The sequence below is a fragment of the Pezoporus wallicus genome, unplaced genomic scaffold (assembly GCF_028554395.1).
Source record: "Pezoporus wallicus isolate ANWC-B61680 ecotype Strahan unplaced genomic scaffold, APGP_CSIRO_Pwel_v1 scaffold_6446, whole genome shotgun sequence".
In the NCBI taxonomy this organism is placed as follows: Eukaryota; Metazoa; Chordata; class Aves; order Psittaciformes; family Psittacidae; genus Pezoporus; species Pezoporus wallicus.
The window spans coordinates 3798990-3808493 of record NW_026636264.1 but is presented as its reverse complement, the minus strand read 5'-3'; the positions used below and the strand labels follow the sequence as shown (position 1 = coordinate 3808493).

The 9504-nt window shown below is 43.7% G+C and overlaps 1 protein-coding gene across 3 annotated transcripts in view; it reads left to right on the top strand.

The window, feature by feature from the left end:
* The first annotated feature begins 3767 nt into the window (after positions 1 to 3767).
* The window catches only part of ZC3H12C (zinc finger CCCH-type containing 12C), a 45263-nt gene continuing 39526 nt past the window's right edge, over positions 3768 to 9504 (top strand). Inside the window, exon 1 of one of the 3 annotated variants that reach the window (XM_057399702.1) lies at positions 3768 to 3860. The gene's annotated coding sequence lies outside the window, so the exon portion shown is untranslated. Of the gene's footprint in view, positions 3861 to 4018; positions 4138 to 4308; positions 4438 to 9504 lie in introns of those variants that run through there. The other 2 variants (XM_057399700.1, XM_057399698.1) reach the window with 2 other exon arrangements.

The window sequence follows — 9504 nt, the reverse complement described above, 5'->3', positions numbered from 1 at the left end:
GAACAACTCCAGCTCCTTTAGCCTTCCCAGTCTTCTGTTCATGCTGGTTGCCACCTACCCTGTCTGCTGTTGGTTATGTACTTCTTGAGCTATGGTGCACAAAACTAGCCCTTCCACTGATGTACTACCAATACTGCATAGAGTGCATGGATCACTTCCCACACATACACCCTCCTGGGATGTTTACTGTTTTTGCCATGAAAACATACTGTTGACTCATATTCAGCTTGTGACTTACAGAAGACTCCAGATTCCTTTCTGGAAGATTGTTTTTTTAACAATTGTTCCTTGTCCTAAATTTGTGCAAATTTTTATACGTGCCTAGCCTCAGCAGCTAAATTTGTATCCCCAACCTGTGCCTAATATTTTCTAGACCACTTCCTATTTGTCAGGATCCTAATCCCCTCCTGCAACATGCCTGCAATTCCTCCCAGAACTGAACAGAACTGGATTTAGATTCCAAGAGGACCCTACCTAGTAAGCACATTTTGCCACCAGCTGTTGATACCTACCCTGTAGGCACATTTGCCTACCTAGTGAAGCTGCAGCTCCATAGTAGCTCCACACAGACTATGTTTCTCTAGATTTTTACTAGAATATCAAGGTATAATACCAAACAATGTAACACTACATTTTTGCATGATTCAGTTGCTGCGGTAACACAAATTAACAAAATGTACATTGTCATAGCAGATTTGTCATACAAGGTATGTAGGCTTTTCTACGCAAATAACAGCAGAAGCAGCACAAATGGACAAAATGTGGTGGCTGAAAAGGGAAAATAATGCCAGGTGGAGGCTAAACAAAGAACTGACGAATCTAGATGTTTCAAGGATGTCAGTTTGGAACCAGGGACCATAACTGTGGTTAAGTGGAAGGAAAGGATAAGGGTCTAACTGCAAAAGGTACTCAAACGACTAAAGTAGAAAGCCAGCAAGTAGACTTAATGTTTAAGATCTTAAAGTCAAGCAGCAGCTCTTCAAGAAGACAAAAGCAACAGGCACTAACAGTGATATTATGCTGAAATCAGTTATCTGCTTTGGCGTATTTGATAATCTCAAGAACAAGCTGGATCAAGAGAGTTGGGGGCACAGGTTATCTGAAAAGTGGTCTGGAGGCAGAAAGCACAGGTTTCCCAGGCCAAGAGGGTGAGGAGTAGATTCAGTTAGAGAGGCTGACCAGCCCGTTGGACAACTGCAAGAATAAAGGAGGCAGTCTTTATGTCACAGGCAGAAAACATTCAAATCATGGAAAAGAGCTGTAGCTTGTAAGGGGAAAGGAGAAATGGCAGATTAAATGCACAATATAATTGAGAAAGTAAAGAAATTTTGAAAATACGCATGTATTTTTTAATTAAAAAAATAGTAACTGTGATGTAAATCTGCTGATGCAAATCAGCTAAATCTAACTTCACAAGACATTCACCATAAGGAAGATAGAAAGGTAAAGAGAGTTAATATGTATGGGAGGCCGGTTTTATAGAAAAAGCATTGTTTATAAACTTTTGCTATTCTGTATTGTTACATTGTAGTTTATTCTGGAAATAAAGGAGGTTCTGGTTTCAGAATGGGGCAGCTGGTCCTGTTTTCCCTCATCTTGTTTTTAAGTAATGATTAATCCCACAAGTGTGTTCTCATTCATTAACAACAACTTTTTCCACCGTTTACTGACCAGGAAAGTGTTGTGCAACATGTGAAAGTCCCAGGGAAGCTACGGAAATCCTGAGTTTCAGCAAAACCTGAAGAATGGTGATGTGGGAAAGAATGTGGACATACAATAGGTAACCAAACCCAGAGGAAAAGAGAGATGGGCAAGTCATGGAGGCATATGAGTCCCCAGCTCCTGATTGTCCTATGCAGAGGAAGTCTTTTAATGCTTACAACCCCCTTTCCAAGGTACTACTGCCGTATTTGGGGTTTGTGGTCACAGAACAGAAAAATCCTGGATTCTGACAACTGAACGTGTATTTTAATCGGGAAGCAACTTGCTTCCTAAGGCAATAGAGTAAATGAGGTTTCACCAATGTGCAGTGCAGTGACATCAAGCAGCTTCCTTCATTTTGAGTAAACCTCACGTTCGAGCAAACTTAACTCATGCTTGTAAGTAGCACATTGTAATAAATTACAAAGGTACTATAGGTTTACAGAATTGCAATCTCTTCTCAAAAGGAGATGAGGTCAAAAAGATCCTTTAGGCAAACTCAGCTGGGACTCTGGTATACTAAGGAAAAAAATGTGAAATTCTCTTGTGACTTTAAGTAGTTTCAGAATCAATTTCACTCCATATTATTCTGTTATTTCTTATTCTGATAATTGAGAACCATTTTCTCCAGCACTGCAGTGCTTTTAACTGACTCATATGCTCCCCCATCACCAGCAAAGGCTGCCACAATAAGCAGCAAAGTACCACTGCAAGTGTCTAATTATTTAGTCTTGCTTTCCCTGATTTCCTCTATTAAATTAATATTCATAGTCGCATTTGGACACCACTCTGTGTCTCTGGACTCTTAAACAACATCGGCATATCTGGGACTGAGGGAACAAGCATTTTTTTTTAGTAGAGATCTCAAACTCCTTCTGCACAGCTAAATAACTAACCAAAGGAGAAAGCCAGCCTCTTGCACCATGAGCTGAACCCTCAAGATGGGAATGAAATACACTGAGAAAATTGACAGATCTTGTACTGAATGAGAACAGACAAAATCGTGTCATCACCCTTACAGACTATGTCACCTTGAAGGGGAAAGGTTTATTGAACCATGTATGGGAAAGCAGTATAGCCGGGCTCCTCTACAACCTTTTGTCCAGACAAAACTATAATATTTTGTTGGAAAAATAAACTCTGAAAAGTGGCCCTTCAGGATCATATTTCTATGTAGGATTTGCATAGACTAGATGCAGAAATTTTGTCCATTTTCTGCTGGGTACTAGAAGAGCTTTTTATAAACTTCAGTACAGTAGTAGAACAGTAACAACTATACACACACACTTCCAGTCTGTAAGTAGCAATAGCTGTATGTCGTGTCTTGCACAGGACACACTCAACCAGCCCGCAAGCCGTGATCACACTGCCGGCGCTTCATTCATATCTCCTAAGCAGACTCCTGGCGCCCAGCCACCCCGGCAAGAGCACAGAAGGCAGGGTGGGATGGTGTGAGGTACATTCCTTCATCTGCATGAAAGTAACTGCGGGGTGGGTGGAAACATCTCATAATTAGAGCATGGGACGGAAATTAAGATTTCTACCAACTCCGCCACAGACCCAGTTTGTTATCCTTGACAGAAAGATCTCCAGCCTCTCTTTGTCCATCTGCAAAGCCAGGGGCAGTAGGGAGTGGGGAGACCTAGATAGTGAATGTTCACGAGCACCCGGAGATCTCCTGAAGGCAGCGGCTGGACATCCTCCACGCCGGGCACACCGGTCAGCCCCACCGCGGACGGTAACGTGCGGGCATTTCGGAAGGGTGTTACTACGGCAGCCCTCTCCCTGCGGCAGGAACCCATGACACGGCGGGTGACCCGTGTCCCACTACTACAGACCGCTGCCCAGGCCGGGCCGGGCCCTCACCACGCAAGGCCGAGCGCCGGCTCGGGCTGTTCCTCTGTGAGGCTCCGTCGCGCCCCGGCAGCAGGTGCCGCCCGGCCGCAGTGGCGCAGCCTCCTAGCAGCGCGGCGGGAGGCGGGCAGGGCGCCCGATGGGCTGGTTGAGAGCCCCGCGGAGCGCCCCGGACATGAGGAGGGCGGCGGGAGGAGGCGCGGCGGCAGGCGAGGTGAAGGCGACCTTTCCACCGCTACTCCTGCCCGCGACGCCGGCGGGGCCGGCTGCTCTCCTCACGGTATGCGGCTGCCGACAGCCCGCAGGTGGGTGGCTGCAGGGCCGCGGGAGACCCGGCCCCGGATGGGCCGAGGTGGGATGCACGGCGGACCCCGGCGATGGCGGAGAGGGGAATGCCCGCTCTGCGCTTCCGCCCCGGCGCCGCCCATTGCTGGGGCCGAGCCGGCGCGTGTGTCAACACGGAGCTGTGGTGCCGGCCCTGCCCCCGGCGCCTCCCCGAGGTCGCCCGGCGGAGGTCGCCGGGGCGGCGGAGGCCGCTGAGCGGCCGGGAGGAGCCGCCGGCGTCCGGTGCTGCGCGGGGAGGTAGGCGACAGCCTCGTATCCCTGCCCCGCCACCCCAGGGGGCTGGCGCCGGCATCCCCACTCCTCGGCAGGCCCCGCGGCCGGCCCCTACGGAAAGTTTTCCTGGAGCTGGCCGCTGCCGACCCCGGCGGGAGCCGTGGGCCGAGCCGGTGGGAGCGGCCGTGCCTAGCCCAGAGCCGGGCCTGCCCGCGGGGCTGCTCCCGGGTGCACGACCGCGGCTATCTGGAGCTGCCGCTGTCCCGGGGGACACTCGTACCCGGAGTACCGGGGACCTGGAAAGGGATTTAAAAGTTATTTCAGGTATTCTACCTACCCCGCTGTTACCCTGCTTCTGACTTACGAATTTGTGTTGGGTTTGGGTTGGTTTGGTTGGGTTGTTTTTAAGAATCCTCTGAGAACAGTAGAGATTTGTTCTCTTCACTTTGGGTGAGAGAACCGGCTGCGTAAGTTGCAGCTTGTGCCGTTTAACCAAACCGTAATAGGCAGAAGCCTCTGAAGCTTTGGCTGCACCATTCTCAGATCTAGCCGTAGCTTTTAAGTTCCAATTTATCTTAAAAATTAATTTTCATCCACCTGTGTGTTTTGGACCTAACTCTGCAGGCATGTCTGCATAACAGCGCTAGGCATGTACGGCTGTATTTGTGGAGCAGTGACGTTATTTTATAATGCCCCCGGGGGAGGAAACTCTGCTGGGCTGTGTTTGTGCAGCACCTCATGCAGCCGGCCGTGGCCCTGTCTGGCACTCCTGTGCCTGACTGCTTCCGTAGCTTTGGTAGGGCCAAATAGCCCTTAAGCGATGGTGTTGCTGAAAGTTGGGTTAAGTAAATCCATCCCACTGAACAGTAGACCACACTTCTTTAGCAGCAGATGTAGTGAAATGTCTTGTTTGTCTTGTCCTCTTGGTCTGTGTTTGCAAAGCAAAGACATAATTCATAATTGCAGCTCTTAATGCAATTAACAGCATACTTAGAATAGCAGTAGCATAGTCTTTTGATCTGGAAAGAAAATAAACTATTTAAGTATGTTTTGAGTTTTCTAAGTGACAGGGTCCTTTCTCTTCCGTTGTCTGCTTACTGCTTTGCATTTGCCCATGGTGTGAGCCAGTGAGTTCATGGTACCATTTCTTCCAGTACCGTGTTAGATAAATCTTAATGAATTATACTTTCTGTCTGGTGATACTTCAAGTGAAGTATTAGTCTTCAACAGGAGTGTACTGTAGTGAATAGAGAATTCGTTATGTTAGCTTAAAGCACGTTTGCGACTATTCGAGGGAAATAAGGAAAGGTTTTTGTGTTTTCTCTCCCCACCCCCTTATTTTTTATTAATTACGTCAACTAGTCTTGAGAATTCAGAAACTTTTTTTTTTTTTTATTCCCTGATGGAGGTAGTTGAACCAATTAAAAGTATTTTGTCTCTCCACAAACCTTCCTGCATTCATGGTTTTAATCCAACATAGTTATTATTACACTTTTATTACTACACTGGACTTCCAGAGGGCAGCAGTAACTCAGTGGTTTTAATATTTACCTTTACTTGTGATTCTTTTCAAAAGGCAGTTATTGTTGATAAGGTCCTGATAGCCAGAGCTCCACTAATCATATTTATAGGCATCTGCAAATCAAAACACGCTTTAAAAATGTTGTCTTGTACTGTAAATGCAAAGAGAAGTGGAGTTTATTGAAGGTATGCAATTTAAAAACAAACCCCATACTCTCAACCTGACAGAGCATGAAGGAATTATCCAGACTTGACTCATCTGTGTAGATTGTGCGTTTCAGGCTGACTGCTGAGCTGAGCACAGTCCAATGGAGTGATTTCACTGCCTGATTCTCCGGGTTGTACCAGCCTTTAAAAACATTAGTGATATTCCAGGTCTGTTTAATCTTTTGAAGAAAACTAGGCTTGCAGTTGAGACTTGAAGAGATTGGAGATTCTGTTCAATATTTGATGAAAACTGTTTACTGTTCAATTTTATATAGGTAAGTTGAAAACCTTATGAGATTTTCTTCTGTGAAATCTTATACATCCTATGTGAAGTTGAAAATAGCCTTTAAGCAAGCTGAAAAAGGATAGTTTGAAGTCAGCAGGAGGTGAAACAAGGAGCTTGCTTGGCTCAGGTCAGTTTTTGTTGTAGTCAGAAATGCGTATAGCTAAGCAATTCCATATTCAGTATGAAGGAGATGTATGATTGACTTCTTTCATTACATAAGTCATAAAATCTGTTTTGGTATTTTCTGCATCACATCCATAACTTCTGGTTTGAACCAGTAATTTAAAAACAAGCAAATTAACAAACAAAAAACAAATCTGACCTTGAACTTTTCAAGTCTGTGTAGGGTTTTTTTGCTGGTTGCGCTTTATTTTTTAATTAAAAGAGGTTTCAGTCATGGATCTCTTTGTAGCTTGTATTTTAAATAATTCTTGAGAACTGAAATGCTTGAAAGAGAGTGGCGGTAGTAAGAAAGAGTAGGAAGGGGTTATAGTAATGAAGAGGAAGGTTAGAAGAAGCATGGTGTGAACCTCCTCTTTTTCCTGTCCTGTAAACACTATTCTGCTGCTTTTGCTGTTCTGTGAAGCAGTGTCCCACTTGTAGCTAGGAAGTCACAGATAAGTGTTGGGTTTTCTTAAGTTATTCAAGAGATATTTCATCATTCACTCATTTCCATAGTGTTTGTTGCCATGGCAGCTAGCCAGTGGCCTTATTAGTGATCAAGGCAATTAATGCTTCAGGTTTTGTCTTGTGGTACTGAAAACTGTACCTGAAGTAAGAAAAAGAAATTCTGCAGCAAGTTGTTTCTATCAAGAGACTGAAATATTTCTGACCTCAGACTTAAGTTATTGTATAGTGGTGCTTTGTATCTCGTGTTACGTATGTATAGTTATGTTTAAAATGCCTCCTGTCTTCAAGCTTACTAAATATTTACAATAAATGTACTGCTTCTACCATATGTTTGAAGGAAGAAGCCCATTAATTGAACAAACCCATATTTTTATGCTTGAAAGAATTGACACTTCATTTTAGTTACTAAATTTTATGTTAAAGGTAGGATATAACAAAAGCAGATGTGAGACGGTGTAACAAGAAGCAGTCATTTTTCTTGCCTCCTGGTCTCAAACTGTAGTCATTTCCAGTTAGCATAGATAGAAAATCAATTGTAATCTGCTCATAATTGCTTTCCTGGTAGAGTTATGAGGCATTTCTCCCACATTATGTGTGTGTGTCCCCTTCCTCCTTTTTTTGTTTCTTTTTTTACTTATTATTTTTTCTCTCCATATTTTTTCCTCTGCATGTCTTGTGGAATAGGTAACTCTCCAGAGTTAGAGGAGATTTTTCACTGTGAAGGTTTGCATCTTTAAATGGTTTTGTGTAGCAGCTTGAGGCTCTGTCAGAAGGCATGTTCCTTACCATGTTGTTTAGTGATGAGCAGAAAATGATGGAGGTTTTCATAACCTTGGGGCTTTCTGCTTAGATGAACAAGGCGTTTCTCTTTTACCTATCAGGATTGATTACTTCAGGTTAGATCACGTTTCTTATGTAAAAGGCTGAGCTTGCAGAACCAAAAATCCAAATTGTATTTTGCCTAGTAGGAAGTGCTGGGCTTGACACTTGACACCAACTTCACCGTTCTGCAAGGATATTGTATTCCCCGGTTAAGGAGTTACTTTAGCGTTTTGATAAATTCAAGCTCCATTCATTCTTGAGTCATAGCTGCAGAATGAGAATGTTTTGAAACAGTACTTTAATTTTAAGAATTGTACTTTTGCTGTCCTGACTGGAAAGGTCTGGACACAAAACCTTTTCAAAGTCTGCCCTGGGGAGTAACGAAGCTCACCCTTTGCAACTGCACAATTCATGGTTGTTCCAGGCTGCCTCGCAACATGTGTCAGACTACCTCTCCTGACTGCTTCGCCATTTTAAGGTTGTATTTGGTTGATTTATGATACCAGTGTAATACTTTAAAACTTGACATATCATCCTCCTCCCTGTGAGATGCCTGTTTGTGTATATATATGTGCACATATATGTGTGTGTGTGTGTTTATGGGTAGATAGATGCAAAATAGAATGCTAGACCATCCCAGAGTCTGCCATCCTTTAAATGTAGAAAGCCCCTATGTGCTTACAATTACAGCTCCCAATACCTCTGTCTTAGCCTAAAGCGATTTGGTTCAGAGTTCTTTCGAGATATGTCCTATACATAAAGCTTCTGCAAGATTATACACAGTATTTAAAATTTATTCTGTATTAAAATTATAGTTTTCTAGAGGGTGGATTGTGGGGAAACCAAAGCTATGTTCAGAAGGAAGGATTACACTTAATAGGAAGTTGGTATTTGAAAAAAAAGAGTGAGGAGAGATGAAGACATTATATGGTTGGGAGTGCAGGAGAGTTTAATGGATGTTAATAGTCCTTCCAATTGAAGAAATACAGTAATTTCCTTTGGTATGAAAGGAATGTATTGGGAGGTGGTTGAAAGTTGCAGAGGAGTGCCGGAAGACTGGGGAAGTCAGTGAAGCTGGAGGTGTTAAGCAGTAAATGTGATGCAGGTTATTGCAAATACCTGAAAAGCAGTGTGCTTGTTGCAAGTAGGTAAATCTCAGGGACTGGGAAGAGTCTTAAATCCTTGAGTCCTTTACTAACTGACAAAAACTGTCATGATAGTTCTTAAATGATCATTTGTGTGAATTTCCTCCCCTGTGATCTGTAAAAAGTAATGTGTTAAGTTGCAAAATCAGAGAATCAGTCTCATCAGGCTTTGAAGTTTTGTGATGAGCTGAAAATTTCTGTTGTGCTGTGACTTAGACCTTTTATTTTAGGACTAATGAAATTTGGTGGTTTAGCAGAGCTTGGCTGGAAAAGAGACAGATTACATTTCCTTTGACAGAAGCTACTTTCCAAGTCTCCTTTTGTTCTGCAAACTGTTAACATAAGTAGCTGGTATCTATAAATCCCCATACCTGTGCTTTCTTAGTCACCATTATAGTTGGTGCCCTGACTCTTAACAGGTTTCTTCAATCCTTCATCATTTGTAAATCTAATGTTTGAGTCACTGAGTTATCTTACTTAACCTTTCCAATATCAACACATGGCCCCATCCTTGATGAGGATGAGGCCCCATCCTTTCTCTTGTAAGAAGGACCATCAACACTTTTCATTAAGACCTCCACTTCATATAAGTGGAAGGTCTGAGGGCCTCATAGTGTGCAGCCATACCCCTAAGCCCTTTACACTTTAAAACATTCAAACCTCAGATGATTTCTCCTTCAGCAATAATTCCAGTAGCTACTATTTGTAATGTCAGATCCACCTCTGGAAATGGTTTGTTCTGGCTGGGGAAGGGCTGAGATGTGCAAGTGCCCAGGGCTG